The following is a 20,720-nucleotide window of genomic DNA, read 5'->3' on the forward strand; positions in this document are numbered from 1 at the left end:
TCCTAACGGGGAGACTAAAAATGAAATTGACTTCATACTGTGTTCAACCCCCGCCATTATGCAAGATGTAGAGGTAATCGGTAATCAGGAAAGTGCGATTCAGTGACCACATGATGGTGAGGTTCCGAATTAGCTTAAATCTGAAGAAGGAACGCAACAGATTAGTAGGAAAGAAACCCATCAAAGAATTAGCGGTGAGGGGGAGGGCAGAAGAGATCAGGATCTCGCTACAGAATAGACATTCAGCTCTAATCGAGGATGGCGACATTACTCTAGAAGCAATGAACAATAACTTCAGAGATGTCATTACTGAATGTGCGGTAGAAGTAGGCGGTAGGATAGTTAGAGGGAATACCGGTAAGCTGTCTAAGGAGACAAAAGATTTGTTTAGGAAACACTAGAATATGAAGGCTTCCAGTCCAACAGACCAGATAGAATATCAAAGCTAATCAATAAGCGCAAGGTGGCCGGTATAAGGAAGTACAACATGGAGAAAATTGAGCATGCTGTAAAGAATGGTGGAAGTATAAAGTGGAAAAGAAAAAATTCGGCATAAGCAAAAACCAGATCATCATCGACGCGCTTGGTAGAAAATGGCTCGGGTGTAATGCGTAAAAGGAAAGGAACAAAAGTTGCTGTGAAGAAAGAAAATATATGGGGCATTGTTTCGGATGAAAACGACCCCATTAGAGCACTTAAGCTTCGCTATTCAGGGTATCATGAGGCAGCTTAAATGACTCCCGTCTGCTGGTCTCCATCAGGATCCTCTATAGCGGTTAGGGCAGCCACACATAGCGGGAACACGGCTCCGCATGGCTGAACACATTCGGAAACCTACTGCGCCCAATACGGTGGCAAACCGATGCGGAGTGGCCGACGACACTAAGCACCACATCGAGCAAAAACGTCTTGTGCGCCACTATGCACTGATTCATTGCGGAGTTAGATGCAATGGCGCTCCACAGATGCGTGGCCACACGGAGTAGCGTTCCCGCTAAGTGCGATTGGCACTGCAGGTGCATTTTGCTGCTCCGCTGATCTTCATCATCATTTATTTATTTATTTACCCTCAGGGCCCAGGGGCATTACAGAGGGGAGTAATGCCTCTGTACTTTCATATACATAAGAGTATATGAAAGTACAGCAAAGTTACAGAAAAAATACACCAACTGCAGGTGGAATGTCACTCTCATATTGCTCAAATTAAACCGGTCCTGGGATAGCTTCATTCGCTTGACCCGTTGCAACTCATCTGAAACACCTGACTTTCTGCCGCCCCTACTATGCTTTTTCTATGCTTTCCTTCCCTTGGAAAACAATTTGTTAACCTTAGCGACCATCGGTTATCCTCTCTTCGCACTACATGCCCTGCCCATGCCTACGTATTGTCTTTGATTCCATCTAGGATGACTTGACTCAAGTTACTTCTCTGACCCGCTCTGCATACTTTCTATCTCAACGTTACACCGACCATTTCCCGTTCCATAGCTCTCTGCGTTCTGTTTACCTTAAGTAGAGCTCCTTTCTTTAGGCTCCACGTTTCATCTCCGTAGGTGTATACAGGCAAGCTTCCACTGTTATGCACTCTCCTCTTGAGCGATACCGGTAAGCTGCTTGTCCTAATCTTCGAGTACTGGTCAATTGGCTCCATCCTAACCTTACTCTCCTATTTATTTCTCTTTCATGATCCGGTTCTGCGGTTACTATGCTTGTCCTATGTAGACATATTGGCCTACCCCTTCCAATTCTGCAGTACCTATTGTAAACTGCTGTTCCTTCCCGAGGCTGTTGAATATTGGCTTAGTACTCTGCATACTAACTTTAACCCAACATTTATGCCTTTCCGGTCTAGGTCATGACTAATTTTTTTAATTCATTGGCAATGTCATCAGCGAATCACTGATTACTTAGGTATTCTCGACAAACCGTTATTCTTAACTGCTCCCATTCCAAGTCTGAATACTTCCTCTCAGCAAGCTGTAAATAGTACTAAGAAGATTGTGTTTCCTTGCCTAACACCTCTCTTTATGAAAATTTGATTACTTTCCTTATGCAGAACTATGGTTTGGTTCGGTTTATACGGTTTAACGTCCCAAAGCGACACAGGCTAGGAGAGACGCCGTAGTGGAGGGCTCCGCAAATTTAGACCACCTGGTGTTCTTTAACCTAGTAGACAACGCACAGCAACATGGTCGCCTAGTTTTCCGCCTCCATCCAAAAGCAGCTGGCGCTGCCTAAATTCTATCTCATATCCCTGGGCACAGTAGTTGACCGCCCTAACCACGGCACCACCACGGTGGGGTATGCAGAACTGTGGTTGTTGTGCAGCCACTATAGATATCTGATAGTACATTCACGCAAGGCTCATCTGTTACACCCTGATTTCGGATTACCTGCATGGCTGTCGAGGTTTCGATTGAATGAAAGGCTTTTTAATAATGAATGTTATGTACAGGGCGTGGGTATATTACGAGCATTGTTCTGCCATCTGGTTGATGGCATGGATATGATCAAAAGTGGAGTAACTTTTTGAAAACTTGCTTGATCCTTTGGTTGATTGAATTCGTAGCTTGTACTGATTCTATTAACGATCATCTTAGTAAATACCTTGTACATAAGTTACAGTAAGCTCTTTGGTCTGTCATTTCTCATATCCTTAGCGTCCTCTCCGTTCTTTCGTTATTCTGGTACGGTTAGTGTCATAACTTCATTGCCTATACAGGGTGCCTGTTTTTCTAGCACGATATATCTTCCGTGCTTCAACAAATCTGTAGTTAACTGGTCCTTCCCAGCCGCTTTCCCCCTTTTCATAGCTCTAAATGGTTTATTCACCTTGCCCCTCGTTACTGGTGGAACGTCTCATTGGCTTTCACTACAGCACACTTTATTATTGTCGTGCTTCCTTCGGCTGCTGTATTGGTAAGTATAGAACTTAATCACTAATGTCTTAATTTGTGCCTGTGTTATCTTGCACATACTCGTGGCTAGCACATTTGCTGAAAGACTTCTCCGGACATAGATAATGATGCACCCGCTTTACCAAGCCGCATGGCAGCAGCGTGTCTGACTACGGATCCTGGTTCATGGTTCGATTCCCTACTCACCCACTCCAATGTAAAGGGCAGGCGGAGTTGGCAGCTCCTGCCATCTTGGCAATGTCATGACATCACTAATATCTTAATTTGTGCCTGTGTTATCTCGCACACACTCGTGGCTAGCACATTTGCTGAAAGACCCCTCCGGACGTAGATAACAACGCACCCGCTTTGCCAAGCCGCAGCAAAATGAAATGTTTGCATGGCAGCAGCATGTCTGACTCGGGATCCAAGGGTCCTGGTTCATGTTTCTATACCCTATTCACCCACTCCAATTTAAGGAGCAAGCAGAGTTGGCAGCTCCTGCCATCTTGGCAATGTCATGACATCACTAATATCTTAATTTGTGCATGTGTTATCTTGCACACACTCGTGGCTAGCACATTTGCTGAAAGACCCCTCCTGACATAGATAACAACGCACCTGCTTTGCCAAGCTGCAGCAAAATGTTTGCATGGCAGCAGCATGTCTGACTCGGGATCCAAGGGTCCTGGTTCATGTTTCTATACCCTATTCACCCACTCCAATTTAAGGAGCAAGCAGAGTTGGCAGCTCCTGCCATCTTGGCAATGTCATGACATCACTAATATCTTAATTTGTGCATGTGTTATCTTGCACACACTCGTGGCTAGCACATTTGCTGAAAGACCCCTCCGGACATAGATAACAACGCACCTGCTTTGCCAAGCTGCAGCAAAATGTTTGCATGGCAGCAGCATGTCTGACTCGGGATCCAAGGGTCCTGGTTCATGTTTCTATACCCTATTCACCCACTCCAATTTAAGGAGCAGGCGGAGTTGGCAGCTCCTGCCATCTTGGCAATGTCATGACATCACTAATATCTTAATTTGTGCCTGTGTTATCTCGCACACACTCGTGGCTAGCACATTTGCTGAAAGACCCCTCCGGACATAGATAACAACGCACCCGCTTTGCCAAGCCGCAGCAAAATGTTTGCATGGCAGCAGCATGTCTGACTCAGGATCCAAGGGTCCTGGTTCATGTTTCTATACCCTATTCACCCACTCCAATGTAAGGAGCAGGCGGAGTTGGCAGCTCCTGCCATCTCGGCAACGTCATGATATGTCGTGTCGTCACACGACCTGGTGTCGTGTCGTCACACGACCTGGCGGCCAATCGGTGCCCGACCATCAGTCAGCTGCCAACGGCGGGATCGTGATTTTTTCGCTTAAAACGCCAAAAATGCCCGATTTTCTGGACAGCGGGGCCTCTAACGCGGCGGGGTTAAAATCTGCCGTCAATGCTGTGAGCTAAAGAAGCGTCGAAAATATGTGTACGGGACAAGAGAGGCGCAGTAAAGTGGTTAGTGTTTGTGTTAGCAACGAAATGCATGTCCGCGAACGAAGTTTTTCAAAAGGAGCCATTAACGCTACCATGAAAAATATTTAAAAGGGGAGTTTAAATTTTTTTTTTCAATGATATGTGTCAGTACTGCAGTGTAGCCTTTCATTGGCTGAAAATGATGCGCCGAATCGTTAGGACGTATTTCGTTATCTTGGTGAATGAAATGCAACTTACGAAATGCAGTAAAGTTGCGAACATAGAATGCAAAGGTTATGGCGTTCAATTACTCTGCCGAAGGATATGGGATGGAATCCCGTCTACGACGGCCGCTCTTCAATGAGGCGAAAAGCAAAGCCGCCCGTGTGCTGGGCGATGTCTGCGTACGTTAAATAACGCCTTCCATGGAGACAAAGTAAGGTTTTCATGAATTCGTGGATGTCTGCTACGACATCATTCACGCTTTTAAGCTGGAGTATTATGCCTTAAAGATATATGCGCATGACCGTTGATGCATTGTAACGCATGTACATTCCACAAATGTTGATTTAAACGTCCATCGCATCCAAACTCTTCATCTGTGTACAACGTCGTATTTCCCTTCGCTGCTGGCTATGTCTAATTTAAAAATAGGCACCTGAAGACGAGCGCCGTAAGAGTAGTCTAATTTATTAGTCCACAGTGGGGATCGTAATCATTGCAGCTAGTGACATTTGACGTAGTTTGGATATTGCAGCACGAAGCGCATTTCTGTTGTGTAGCTTTGTGCTTTCTTATTGTGTGCTCGTCTGAGAACTTTTTTTTTGTTTATTCTCAAATAGAGCCCCGGTGCCGACCAAGGCTTCCCAGGACAAGGAATCTAAGACGGATAAAGGTGTGTAGTGATTTCTATAGGAATTTCTGGAGCTGACGCAAGCGGGGCACGCCTTCTAACATTTTTCACCCGTTGGCTGTTGAAACTGGCTGTTGTAGCACGTGCATGCTGGCAACAGTCCTAGCACATTATCTCCTGAACAAATAGCCTTTTCTTATATCCAATAGGAAAGACGTGACGTAATTTAGAACGGAAGAGGCTGCTTCATTTAATTATAGTGCGTGTGGATAGTGACTTCTAATAAAATGCAATGTTCATCGCGTCTCACAATGCTCGGGCGTGTTTTGTGCAGTGGGTTATAGCTTCACTCGCTCAGTAAGTGGTTCAACTATAATCAGCTGTCACCTCAGTCTGCAGTAAATTACATGCTACTTCTCGAATGTAACCAAAAAACATGTATTCACTTTTGTGATGGCAAGCCATGCTGAAACTATGTCGAGCATAAGAGCGATTTATATTGCAAGGTAAGAGCAAGCAGTTTCGCGCACTTGCATCGTGCTACACCAACATTCTACTGGCAATGTAGGAAGATGAAAGCTGATGTGGAAGGTCCGGTAACAGCAGATCTGTATAAAAACGGTAGGGGAGGTCGGATTGGTAAAACTGGCCAACCAGTGTACCTATGCGCCCGCCCCATGACAGCAATAGCGTGCCAGAATCTTTGAAGAACTGTAATAATACCTTAATCCTTGAGAAAGAGATGTAATATCCATAACTTCCGGAAAAGTGCATTTTTTATTTGGAGTTGCTGAAATTCCACTGAACCGGTCAGTGTATCCGCGCACCTCTTCTCGGAAGGCGTCGAAGTTTGTGCAAATAACGCTTTTGCTGTTATGAAAAACATTTCACACTGATTTTTTATTTCTCCTAGAGGACTTATTATGAAAGAAGGATGGGAATATTGGACGATTGTCTTGCACAAAAAAATGCACATATGCAGGGCATATAATCCCAATGAATTACACTTGTTGTTCGCTAAAGGGTAATTATTCTACTAAAAGCAAACCTAGCACGAGGCGCAAAATCTTGAGTGGACTGGTGAGATTTGCAAGTTTGCGAGGATGAGCTAGACGCAGCTGCAACAGGACCGAGTTAATTGATGGGAGACAGGTCTCTACTGTAGAAATGGTTTTATCAGGCCTCTTATATTGATGGCAACAGAATAGTAGTTTCAATCTGGGCTACTCTCATGTAGATAAAGGATTACTGCCAAGGGGGGCTTTGAATTTGTCGCTAGCGCTAAATAGTTTACAGCTGTAGCCTTAGGGTGAATTACGGTGATCCGCCTTTTGCTCAATGCATAATTTGTACCCAACCCTCATGCATTGAGTGAGGCAGAAAAATGAACTGCGCTGAACCTGTGCAGTCTGCCTCTATTCGTGGGCACAACAATAATGTTTTGGACAGATCCCGCCACTAGATCCTGCCGCGATATCGTATAAGTGACGGCTATTTATTGCGGTAGCGTAGATGTCTAATCCGGAAAAAATGTGTTGCTGCTCAGGAAGCTCGGTCGTTGCCCGGTGTGAACTGACTTCCCCAGGCGCAATATTTCTCTAGTCGGCCGGAGGGGAGTAATGTCCCCAGTCCTGAAGAGGCAAATATACTTTTGGACATATCATCAACTCATCTTTGTGGCAATCTCAAGATGTTTTGCAGGGAATATGCAACCATCAGGTTAATGACTCGTAAATGTCATGTGCGCACTGAGAGGCGCAGGGTTTCAAAAACAGAACCACGACAGAATGGCACACGAAAGGAGCATTGTAAAGGAACGAATAGGAAGTCTTGCAACGTGAGTGGCTCATTGCGGCGAGCGCAAAGTTTTATGCGCGAAGCTTAATAGAAGGTTTATTTAAAATTGCTTATACAAAATTTTGATGTCTGGGTTCCAAGAGCCGCGGAAGGGTGCTTGCACTCCAGACTGGTTGATAACAATCTTTAAGGACCGTGCCTGAGTGAACTGCCAGGCATGTATTGTATAGGATGCTATGGTTTCAATCAGTTGCGTTACTCGTGTTACAAGACTTTTCACTTAAATGCGGAGGTGTTTGAAATTCCCGCCTTAAGTCGTTTAGCCGTGGTCATGATCCTGCCGACCAATCAGAATTTTTCGAAACACCTTACGTCGACTGGATAACGTCCGCTCTTCCCCTAAAGATATTGCTTTAAAATACTTCCGACGAGGTCTGAGGGATGAAGAAGAAAGTCCCAGGTTCCGACAGCAGACTTTCAAGGCGGCTCGATGCTGGTTGACGGTAGGGCACTCGCACAATGGGTGTTCGAGAGTTTCCCGTAGGGCACCACACAGAACACACACAGCACTGATTGCACCACGGAAGCGATGCATCCCGTCTGCCGTCCACTCACAACCAATGCGGAGTCGGAGAAGACAAAGTCAGTGCACTCAAAACATGTGCGTAGAGGAGACAGATGCGCGTTTTAGCAGCCACACGTCTGTCCCACAGTGATGCTCGCTGTCCGATCTGTGCGCCAGCTAAACAAACGGCTGCCCTCAGGCTGCTGCTAGCCTTCCTGGAAGCGACTAACTCTGCTGCCTCCTTCTGTAAACTGGCTGGGCGTGTCTCGGCTGCCTAACGTCAACGACCCCCTCCCCATAAATGCCTACAGCCCACTCCTCCCTATCCACCGACCATCTTCAACTCATCTCCTCTTACATCCCCCCCCCCTCTGCATAGCTCCGTTGCGGTGGTTCCTAGCTGATTCTAGGAGACAATTATTCGGCTGTGCCACGCATATTTTACACATTCCCTACTACCCCCCCCCCCCCCCCCCCTAACACAGAACCTCAAGTGTTCGACGAGGTCATGCGCCTCTCAACAATTTTCATTGGTTCCATTGGATTATGACAATGTCTCTTGAAAATCTGGTTAGGCTAAGAGATGATTCTTTTTGGTTCAAACGCAAAAAAAACGATGCTAAAGTGCACTGGATGCAAATTTATTCATTCAGATAAACCCATAAGAGGTCTGTAATCCTGACAGTACGTCAGGATTACACACACGGTGACGGATTACAGACACCGGAATACAGTGGAATTAGCCGCATATTGACCAAGTATGCTGAGACATGTGCCCCTTTTATTAGCGCAGCCGTGCAGTTGGATACATTGTCCGCAATACCGTGCACGCCTCTGCAGACCACGCGGCTCCACTTCCTCGTCTTATGCTAGTGAGCTCTGCCTGTTCATTGTCTACGCCCACTTAGGGCGGTTACTTGGTTAGGTATACGTTTTTTCGGAACAGTGAGGAAACTGACTTGAAACTACGTACAATGATTATAAAGACACGATTACATTCGAGGTTTCCGCAGCATTTTCGTGCCTGCCGCAAAATTCGGATCACGTGTCTGTCACAGCATCCTTTCGGTCAAGTCACCAATGTCATGACACTACAGTTTGTAAAAAAAGTGGGGTATGTTATCATATGACGCGCACTATTAACCTTCCCAACGTGTCACACGCTAATATGAGGGATGCCGTAATAGGGGCCTCCTGGTTAATTTAGACCATCAGACAACCCGAGAACTTGGGAGGTTTTAGTTCAGTTTATGAGGCTTACCATCTCGAAGCGACTCTAGCTGCGACGTACGCTTTAGTGGATGACGCCGAATCGTTTCGACCATCAGCGATTCTTTAGCGGTCACTGACGTAGCACTGTACGCGGGCGCATGGCGTTTCGCAGCCATCGATATTTTGGCGTCACGCCGAGATGAAACTCGGGTCGTCAGTCGCAGTTGTCGAGTACCCTGACCAGTGAGCTACCATGGCGAGTGACCTGAGCATTTTTCAGTGCAAGTTGAGAGCATTTCAGGGTGAAAACCTCTTTTTGCTCATGCGTTGCATGTGGATAATACGTGGTCAGCGAGTGAACAAAAATACGGTGCGATTTCGTGTCAAAATTGGGACGTTAGCATTCGCTGTGCAGCTTCTTAGGGTGGTGTCATACCAGTTCACTTCTCAATTAGTAAGCACGTGCTAGTCGACTTGGATTGCGATAGTGACTCGAACCAACGAAATATGCACCTCCATTCCTTGACTTTAATTGCAGCTGTAGATGTCCTGCAATACGAGAGACAGATACTGTGGCTTTCCTTAACAAAAGTCAAACAACCCAAATATTTTATCACTTTGAGAAACTTGTGGCCATCTTTCAACTTTTAACCGTCAATCTAAATCATGGCATACGGAGTAAAGTACTGCTTTTGAGCTTCTTAATTGCCTTAAGTTGGATTACACCCCTGTTAATTTCTTTTTGCCTCACAGGGTCATCACTTAATTTCGTCACATTCTGGTGGTTACATTTCCATCTACAGTGACAAATTAATATAAAGCTCAGTGCTTTGGTGAATCGACGTTTAGTAGTGAAAAAAAGGGCCAGGCTAAAGTTGAAGTGACATTTGAACGCACCAGAATACATTTTAAAAGGAAGCAAAAGCACAAGCAATTATATTTTGGAAAAACAGTTTTGTTAGAAGGAGCCGACAACTGCATTCTGAAACAAAGATTGAAACCAGGCCCTAAATTTATCAAGGAAATATAAACCGAAAACTCCCAGCCCTTATACACTTAGTATAGGAAAGGCAGTATGTGATTCCTCGGGGATTACTAACCACACCGGAAAGGTTAATAGGAAACTGGGAGTGGGCTGTGGCATCTGGACAGAAGGTGTCCCGGGGCTTCAGGCTGCTTGCGGAAATCCAGGCGCACACCCAAAAGGGAGTTCTTCAGTTGTAGCGCATTGCAAGCTGGTCGAATCCGGCCATGGTCAGATTCCAGCCGATCGGCGGCAGTGAGTGTGACTATAACGTACGTATTCCTAACAAGTTGAAAACGACGCCTTTAAAACATCGCACAACCATGACCAGACTGCGCCACGTCTGGCATGTAGCTGAGACAATGGGAGTGGAGAATGAGGTGTTAGATTCGTGTAGTTATAAGGGCGTGGTTACATTGTTATGCCTAAGAGCAATGCTCAGTAGCCTCTGGAATTAACGGCAGTTTAAATAGCTATAGAGTGACTGGAAGCAGCAAAGGAATACGTCTGCAGTGGCTGAAGACCACAGCACGAAAGAGAAAGAGAAGAATCAGATTAGGATGGAGTGCGTTTGGCAAGGAGCCGCAGGTCATGAATGGCAGTTTATAATTACTGCTCAAGAGAAAAGTAGACAAGAGCTGTATCTTGCCGGTTTTCCACATGGGTCAGTGACATGGAGGCTAACAAAAAGGATCCAACTTAAATTGATGAAATGCACACAGCTATGGAAGAGGAAATTATAGGTGCAACGCTGGGACTGGAAGCGGTCAAGAGAAAATCTGCATTTAATGACATTCTAGTTCAAAACAAAGAAAAGAAATCGACGTGGGCAGTGCAATACGTAGTGGGAAGGCAAGAAAACTGATGGCCACTAACGGTGAGAGACTGTATTTAAATGGAGGTAAGCTTATCATCTGCGGCAAAAAGTAGGTGGGTGAATGAGGTTATAGAAGTTCACCGCAATTTTATGGACGCAGTTGACGCAGGAAGAGGTTAGTTGGATGGATGTGGAAGATATATATGCCCTGCGCTGATGGCTGGTCAAGCTGACGGTAATGATCAGGAGGGGGCGCAAAATCAGGATAACTATCGGTGATTGAAAAATGGCGTTGGCAAAAGTTTTGAGCTAAAACAGCGATATCTGATGGTTTGCATGCTGTTCAGGCGCCGCGTAAGACTTTGCAGCATCTTCTTTCGGTCCTGCTTGCCTGAAAAAAAAGAGAACTTACATTTTCGTAGTCTTGCAGCATGGGCAGAAACACAGGAGCAGTATCCAGCGAAGAATAAATACCTCGCATGCTGTCGGGGGCGCCCGTCTCAGTTTTCTCAATACCGAGTTTGACACTCATCAGAGATTGCAACTCAAAAGGAAACACAGCTACATAACGCAGCAAATAATCTGCATGTAAGTTAATTTTGTTCTGAAAAAGAGTGGAAACTGTTCTCAGAAATGTTATTCGAACTGGCGGTTTGCAGTGCGTTCACAAACACAACATAAATTCATTGCACAAGAAGCCCATGCGTGCTTTGCATTTTTGCGTTTTATGACTGCTTGTTAGTATACTTCTTGATCTGAATATGCGGCAACGTGAAAAAAAGGAATATACTTTTCGGTGACCCATTACCGCGAAATAGATAGCAAAAAAGATGCGGAATTCAGATAATAAAAATCACAAGACTAGTACTTGAAGTATGCAGCAATATTCTTTGAAAGCTCTCTGCATTGGACTAAGTGTACTAAGTGACTGTGTACAGTGTTCTGTTTTAGCTGTATCCTACCGGAAGTTTGGTTTTACAAGTGCCGCCTCAACTGCACTATTGCCGCCCCACATTGTGACCTGCACCTCCCTACATCATTTACAATCGCTTTACTGAAACTTACTAACTGCAGTACAGAACACCTTAATATGCAATGTATTTGGGTATCAGTATTTGGCTTATTCTTTGCAAAGAATTGCCGATAATAAATATTAATAACAATAGTAATACTAAATCAATAATTGAGTTATAATGGCCATTTTTGCTGTTTTATACAGACAACGAGAAGAAGACAAAGGACCTGGCAACCTGGACCTTGCTCGTGATCTTTGCCGACTTAACGGCGTTTTTCGCCAGAGCTTTCAACGCCATGCGGGCAAAGATTTTTAATTGAAGACCCCAAAGCGGCTGTGTTTTTTTTAGTGTATGTGTGTTGGTGTTTTTGTGTGAATGTTCTGAGTGTGCAGAAGGCCTTTTTCCTCTGCTTTCAAAACATGCATTTGGTTTACCAATGCTGCAAAGGAAACTAAAGGGGAAAAATTGGCTTTTGACCTCAGCTTGTTCCAGGAAATGCAAAGTTGTTGAAATCCTGTGGCACCTGGAGAAACAAAATCGTCTGAGATGCTTTAAAAAGAGATGAATATTAGCATATTTAGGCATTAAGAGTTGCGTGTATTACATATATAGTTTACTGGGTACACCTCATTGAAAAGTGTATAAACGATAAAATGCATCCTGCAAACTCTTTTATTAAACATGTTTTCCTGCTGCGACTTTTTGGATAATTATATGAGCCGAGTCAGCGGTTCAGCGAGATCAGCGAATTTATCGATAAAACGGCGGTAGTAACTGCACAAGCAGAGAAATCGGCGAACAGCTTTCTTGACACGTGGAATCGGAAATTCCGCAACAGTGGCAATCTTGTGAGGGTCGGGGTTCACGCCGGCGGCGCTGACGACATGGCCGTGAAATTTAAGCTCTCGGTAGCCAAAGTGGCATTTCTGTGGCTTAAGTTTCAGGTTAGCGGATCGAAGGGCTTCGAGTACTGACCGCAGGCGCTTAAGATGTTGTGCAAATGATTCTGCGAAGACCACCACGTCCTCTAGGTAGGCTAGGCAACACTGCCATTTAAGGCCGGCGAGGACAGTGTCCATCATCCGCTGAAATGCGGCCGGCGCGGAACACAGGCCGAAAGGTAGAACTTTAAATTCGTAAAGGCCGTCGGGTGTGACGAAGGCCGCCTTCTCACGATCTCGCTCATCGACCTCAATCTGCCAGCAGCCACTTTTTATATCGATGGACGAAAAATACTTTGCACGCCGAAGGCGGTCGAGAGAGTCGTCAATCCGCGGCAAGGGTAGACATCCTTCTTGGTTACGGGGTTCAGTTTGCGGTAATCGACGCAAAAACGTAATGTGCCGTCTTCCTTTTTAACTAGAACGACCGGGGAGGACCACGGGCTATTGGAAGGCTGGATAACCTCATCTTCGAGCATTTCCTTCAGTTGTGACTTAATAACTTCGCTCTCGGTCGAAGAGACGCGGTAGGGGTGCTTGCGGATTGGGCGCACATCATCGAACGTCACGATCTGGTGCGATGGGAGTTTGATTCACTTTTGACGACGATGTAAAACACTCTCTGAATTCGAGTAACAATGAAAACAGCTGGTCACTCTGGCTGACCGATAGTTCTGAGCTGACATCGAGATTGTCAAGGAATGTGGGTGGTGGCACGGTTTCTGTGGACAAGCACTCGGAGACATGAGAGATGCGTTCGGCGAAAGCTACGGAAGTGTCACGAAAAAGGTGCCGATACTCGTGCGAAAATTGGTAACAAGTACCTTGGACTGACCACGGTGAAGATGGATCAAACTACGGGCCACGCAGACTCCTTGTGTCAACAGTAACGAGACGTTAGTTTCGGCTATTGCGTGTCCATAGTGAAGGGCATTGCATTTGGCTTTAACTAAGGTGCTGGTTCGGGGTGGCTAAGTTACAGTGTCCTCATAAACTCGAAGCACATTGAGTGGTCGCTTTGCACCGCTGAGGGCCACTGCTTTCTTAGTAGAAAACGAGACCTTAGAATCCTGGAGGCCAATATAATTTCGCCATATTCAAGCAGAAAATCTACGCCCAGAATCAGGTCACGCGAACAGCTTTTCAGAACAAGACAGCTTATCACAAATGTTGACTGTTGAATTTGAACTCTGGCCGTGCACATGCCCAGAGGAGTAGTCAGATGACTACCCGCAGTGCGAACGTGGGTGCCAGCCCACGAAGTCAAAACCTTCTTGAGAACTGCGGTAAACTGGTTGCTCAAAATAGAATAATCAGCGCCAGTATCCAACACAGCTCAAACGTGGTGACCATCCAGTACTACGGGTATGTCCAACGAAAGCTGCTCGCAAATGTCAGGCTTCTGCGTCTCAGTGCTTTGCGTCGGTGTACGCGGTCTGCTTCAACTGCAATAACGTCGTCGTTGCAGGTGCGTTGTTGCGGCATTCGTTACACCGGCAATTCGTCGTCGTTGCGGGTGCGTGGTTGCGTCGTTTGTTCCACCGGCATTTCGTCGTCGTTGCGGGTGCGTTGTTTCGTCGTCGGTTCCACCGGCAATTCGTTGTAGTTGCAGGTGCGTCGTGGTGGCGTCGAGGTGGCGTTATAATCGGCAACCGCGGACTTTTCCAATGTCTATTCGTAGAGTTTCCGTGACCGCGTCGATGGGGGGTCTCCCGCGCAGCGATGTCCAGCGAGCCTACCCCCGAAGGTCGCTGGTTTCAGTTTTCCCTCCGGGGACTGGGCGATCGGCCCTGCGCTGCCCATGAGGAACTCGTAGCAGATGGCGACGGGCGAGCCCTTGGTGACGGTGATCTAGATTGTCGCAGACGAGACGGAACAACCCGGCGCTAATCATTGACGAAATCTTCAAAGGCTCGAGGCCGTTCGCCGTAGCGAGGCCGCGGAGAATCAGCGGAAAACCCTCCGAGACCCAGTCGACGGTAGGGACAGCGCCGATAGACGTGGCCCGGTTCGCCGCAGTGAAAGCATAACGGCCGTCGGTCGGGAGTACGCCACTCGTCTGCTTTCCGTGTAGGCGGTCGGGAATCCGTGACGTACTAGATCACGGGGGCTGCTGTTTTCGGCACAGCTACGTTCGCAGGAATAGGGAACGGCGACGAGGGCGGAGAGTATTGCAACACCTGGGAGTATGTGGGGCGGTGACACTCAGGATGCGTAAGAGGATGAGCATGGCGAGGTTCACCGCTTGGAAATGGAGGCCGGAGCGCTTGCTGCACCTCGTCGCGGACAAAGCTCGCAATGGAGGCAGGAGCTGGTTGAGGTGTGCCATATATCAGTCGGAGTTCGTCGCGCACAATCGAAAGTATGAGCTCCCGTAGCGCTGATGTGCTCCTGCTATGCGATGGGAACTCAGCAGAGACGGAGGCGGCGTGGATGGTGCGATCCTGTGCCGAAGCTCGCTGCTGAATCACTTTTTCTATAGTGGATGTTTCCGCAAGGAATTCTGCGACAGTTGTCGGCGGGCTGCGCACCAGGCCAGCGAAAAGCTGCTCTTTGACGCCACGCATGAGGTAGCGCAGCTTTTTGTCCTCAGACATCGTAGGATCCGCACGCTTGAACAGGCGCGTCATGTCTTCGATATACGCCGCGACGGTTTCGTTGGGCATTTAGATCCAAGATTGTAGAGCGCGTTCGGCCCGTTTGCGGCGATCTGAGCTACCGTAACTTGCCGCAAGATGGCGTTTGAACTCACTCCAAGAAGACAGCTGCTCTTCATGGTTCTCGAACCACGCCCGAGCGCCATCCTCGAGGATGAAGTATATATTTCGAAGCCGTGCGGCGTCATCCCAGAGTTTGAATGTAGCTACCCTTTCGTAGTACTGCAACCAGTCGTCGACGCCTTCGTAGGTGTCCCCGTGAAAGGTCTTTGGGACGCGGGGGTTCTGAAACGTCGCGTAGATGGGGGTCGAGCCAGGCATTGCGACGACGTCGTGGCTGCCGGTAGTTATGTCCGAGGGGGAAACTCAGGTGGTAGACCTCGTTGCCTGCGGCTAGTGCGGTGAACAGGCGTTTCCTTTTATATATGACCAGCACTCCTTTTTAGCGTAGGGGTACGGGAGGCAGACTTCACCTCCACCAGCTGCATTTTGCTATACATGGCTATGCATCGCTTTAAGAAATTTTGAGGAATGGGTATGGTGAAGGTGTTTTCAGCTACCTTTTTCTGTGATTATGAAGTGAGCAAGCTCTTAAAAATTGATGGACATGTTCGACGCCTTGTTTGTCTATTTGTTCTGGTAAAATTACAAAGTATTGATGTAATCAGTATTTATCACCAAGGAATTGCATCAAATACACACGGTAATAGAAATAACAGGCAAGGTGAAATAAAAGTAGTCGGTAGCGCAACCCACAGGGTTCAAGTGCACAAAAGGGTCCGCAGTTTTGGAATATCACGATGGTAGCGCCATAATAACCTGAATGAACAGGTATTTACGAAAGGCTGTTATATTTTCACGATGTTTTATACTGCTGGGGACAAAAGTTTCCAGGACACGAGAAAAACAAATTTGGCGTACAAACGTCACATTCTTTGGCAATATCTTGATTTGATATCTGATGTCGAAGCATAAGAGTCCGTCTGGTCTGCGGAGACCAGATGACAGAGCTACTGGCTTCGATTCCTGATTATGCGTCCTGTGAACGTTTTTCATCAGTAGTACGTAGCTCTGTTTGGCGAGAGATATGTAGAAACACCGCTTCTCTTGACTGCTGCGGAACCGGTTCCGCTACTGCTACCAACGCGCTGGTACACAAAGAACACAAAGCAGTCCAGCGAACGCCAGTGACTGTTTAGTGGAAAGGCATTCAAGGTTTGGATGATTGGGTTTACAGTTCCAAAGCGGAAGTTTGGAACGACGAATAAAAAAAAAGCTTTATTTCTTTATGAGGAGGACTTTCAGATCGGCTACTTAACCTTATAACTGCGAGAATAGCTTTCCATGTTCCAAAAAAATGTTGCTTTGTGTGCTCAAGCTTTCGAAAAGCATTGCTTGTTCTTTCTCATGTCGTCGGCAGGTGCTTCAGGAGATGATGCCTCACGACAAAGACAAGTTAGTCCAAAACTTGAATGGCTTTCCTGGAAGGTTTGATTTCAGAAGTTCAACGTTCCAAAGAGGCCAACTTTATAGGCAACCTGTAATGAAGTTTGCTGTGGCGACCGCCGCGCCGTAACACATATCTTAGCGAGATGAGCAAATACTTCTGAGGCTGCTTTTTAGGGCGTTTTCACGCGCCACCTGCATGAGCTTACAGGAATCATATTGCACACTCTGTCGAAGCTTTGCGTGGCGTGTGTCAGATAACTGGGCTACATTCAGAGCGCCTGGGCAAGGACGTTCTCATTCACACGCGTATATATAGTGCTGCTGAACATGATCGGTCATTTATCGCGAACCAAGCCGCTGAAAGCAGCATTTTTGAGTCACGCTGCGTGACAATTGCATCCCTACCTATGCAGTGCAGGTTCCCTATAGGAGATGCCGTAGTGACGGGCTACGGAAATTTCGACCTGGTGCATTTCAACGTGTACGAACATCTGACAGAACACGGACGCCTTGCTTTTCGCTTTCATTGAAAATCAGAAGCCAAGGCCAGGATTCGATCTTCTGTCCTTGGGTGGAGAAGTCGGGGGCCCTAAACACTGCGCCACCGCGGCGGGGTCGTTTATAGGAGAGCAGCGGCTTGCTCGAAATTGTTTAGAGCGCAGCGCCTTTGCGTGAGCTTCTGGGTTTCGCGTCATTATCTCCGTTGTCCCTCGTAACAAGCTCTGAAGCCGGGGCAGCGCGCGCTCCTGCCGCCACTATTCGTCGCTGCGTGTACCCCCCCCCCCCCCCCCTTCCTGTATGGAGGCGACGGTGTTCTACGGTTGCCGCAGCGCCGGCTCGGCATCAGCGGATCACGGTGCATACATCCCAATTCGAAAAGAAGAGTCACGTTGACTCGACTCTCTAGTGGCATCAGCAGCATCTGTCAGTCGCTTTTATTTCTTGGCCGCGCAACACAACTATGAGCCCACACGCTGCCTGCCACGCGACCTCCCGATAACTTAATTGTTTCTCCTTCAATGTCACACCTGTGCGGCGGCAAACAGAGGGCCGGATCGGTCGCGGCAGATCTCGATATGTGCACCGCCCGAGCCGAAACGCGTAGCCACTGCCGTTCGCCACTGCGAACCGCCTGCCTAAATATTGTCTGTAATTGTACGTAAGTACATGTCTTTCTCGAATTATTTGCCTCAGTATATGGAAAAGATGAAACAGCTGATGCGCTGCGCCCAAATTTCGCATTAGGAAGTAACGTTATCGCCGGTAATTTTTATACAGGTTGTAATATAGGCGTTGGTTTTCAAAGTTGTCGTTGCTGATTGTGTAACGTTTTCTCGTGAAGAGATCAACCTCTAATCTGCATGCTGTGTTATTGTAAGCGCGATAAAATAGGGCTATGGTACATCCCGTAGGCACACCTTACGCACCCGTATGCAGTTATCCTATGCTTCATTTCAGTTTCAACGTGCTCTGAGATGCAGTGCGCTTAATTGCTCGTTTTGAGAAAAGCTGACGCAGGTAATACATCTGTTAACGTGGAAAAAACTCTTTAGTAATTTTCATGAAAACATGAAATGCAGCTTCTGATGTGAATATATAGCAAGGCAGGACCAATTCTTCGGCCAGATGTTGGCCAGGGCATTTCTGAGACCTTTCCACCCAAGATAAGCAGTACCGTCTTTGCCAAAAGTAACCAGGCTGCATGTTTTGCTTCTCGCTTATGTTATAAAGACAACATGGATTCCCAGAGGATTGCAACTTGTTGAGAAGTGAGGAGAGGAGCTCGCCTTTACTTTGCACAGATTTACAGCTTCAGAAGTGCTCCGAATTTTCTGCTACCCGACGTAAATGTGGAACACGCAGCCTTGTTACTTTTGGCAAAGACGGTACTTTCAAAATACTGCGCCAGAAGAGTTCCCAAGCTCAGTTGAAATCGCATAACTATTATGGCGAAGCCAGGAGGCCAAGGCACTCCCTCTCATTTTGTGCATCAGAATGTCGTTCCAGCATGAAGGTAATGTTTTTTTTTCTAGAATTTGCAATATTTTAAATATTTGTAATTTCGAATATATTTCAGACAACTGTCCGCAAGAAAGGTTTAAAATCGAGAAAAACGTTTTCTTTTACAATGCATCGCCTTTCAAAGGAAGAAGCATCTATAAATGCCACAAGCAACACGAACGACGACCGTTAGGGGTCCTGCACGCCGAGCAGCGATGAGCACCGTCGTGCGGCCGAACATTTTGACGCAATGATTACACGTACGCTTCTGCCCGGTAGCCTTTTTGATTGATTACCAATTTTACTGATTACCAGTAATCAAACACCGAAAAAAATTCTGAAAAAGTACCAATTGCAAGTAACTGATTGCGTACAACTCTGACAAGGATGAAGGTGGTGATCAGGAGGGGGCACAAAATCACCTGTGCAGATGCGAGCCCGATAAGTATGTCGGTGATTGGAACACGGCGATGAACAAAGGTTTTGAGCTAAAACAGCGATATCTGATTGTTTGCATATCGTCTTGCGTAAACCTTCCAGCGTTTTCTTACTGTCAAGCTTGCCTGCAAATTCAAGAGCTTTTACATTTTTACAGCCTTGCAGCTTAATCAGAAGAACAGGAGCAATACAGCACGTATCCAGCGGGGAATTAATAAATACCTTGCATGCTGTCGGGTGCGCCCGTCTCAGTTTTCTCAATGCCGAGTTTGACACTCATAAAAAAATGCAACCTAAAAGGAAACACACCGTAATAATTTAGTAAATGATTTGCATGCAAGTTAATCTTGTTTTGAAAAATATAAATAAACAGTTCGCATAAAGGTGATACGAACTGGCGTTTTGTTTTGCGTTCACAAACACTGCATAAATTAATTGCGCAAGACGCCGCTACATTTTTTGCGTTCATGTGTGTGAACGCCACCCGAAATGGCAATTGTTGTCGGTAGTAAATCGAATATATTTATATAATTTTTTTTTCGCGAAAGCAGATAATCCTTTACTGAACCGAGAAAGAAGTATAAAGATAACTAGAAATGGTTGTCGAGAAGGCCCAATTCTTGCACGGTGGTCTCTCTTCCGATAATCTTCAGTACTACCACAACGTCCCGCCAACACCATTAATCTGGTTCAAATAAAATTTCAAAATGACATGTTGACTGTGCTTAAAATAATCGCAACGTGAACTAAAAACATTCACATCGTACAGCGCGCCGCCATGAACCCCGCCACTCCAGCTCAGCCGTATCCACGACATCAGTACTCGAGCCGTCATTCTCCAGTGTGGCTCTCAAAGCTTACGTAATCACACGAAGTTTTAGAGCGCAGCTCTTTGGCGCCCATTCCTGCGATTCGCGTCATCGTCGCCGTCGTGCCTCGTAACCATCTACGCCCCTCTCAGACCCCCAGCTCAGGCCCCCCTATTTCCCGCGTGATCTCAGATTGCTGCACGCGCTACTGCCACCACCATTCGCCGCTGCGTCTACTCCCCCCCCCCCTCCTCCTCCTCTTCCTGCGTGGCGGCGAAGGTGTCCTCCGGTGGACGAAGCGTCGACCCACTATCAGTGGATTACGGTGGGTGCATGCCAAGCCGAAACGCAGAGCCGCGTTGTCTTGACTCGCTAGCGACGTCAGCGGTATCAGTCAGTCGGCGCTGTCTCTTCGCCCCGCAACGTTCCTATGCACTCTAAGAAAAAAAGGTGTGATCTTACCCCTTTAGGGGGGTAAGTCCACTGACGCACTGGGGAGCCCCTTTGGGTGCAAAGTTACACCCTCGACGTGGGCTTAAGTGTAGGTGGTGTAAAGTTTACGCTGCAACGAGGCTAACGTTATGCCATGTGGTGAAGCGCAAGTATATGCTTCTGGGGAGTAACGTTGCCCTCTCTCAGAAGGACTAAAGGTTAGGCCACGAAAGTGCAAAAATATGCTCTAAAATCTGGTGCATGTTTGCTCCCAGCTGGAATAGGCTTATGCTTAATCCTAAGGCGTAAACTTACCCTCACAGGGTCTGTATT

Source organism: Amblyomma maculatum, chromosome 7 (assembly GCF_055883805.1).
Source record: "Amblyomma maculatum isolate TAMU_Amacu chromosome 7, ASM5588380v1, whole genome shotgun sequence".
In the NCBI taxonomy this organism is placed as follows: domain Eukaryota; kingdom Metazoa; phylum Arthropoda; class Arachnida; order Ixodida; family Ixodidae; genus Amblyomma; species Amblyomma maculatum.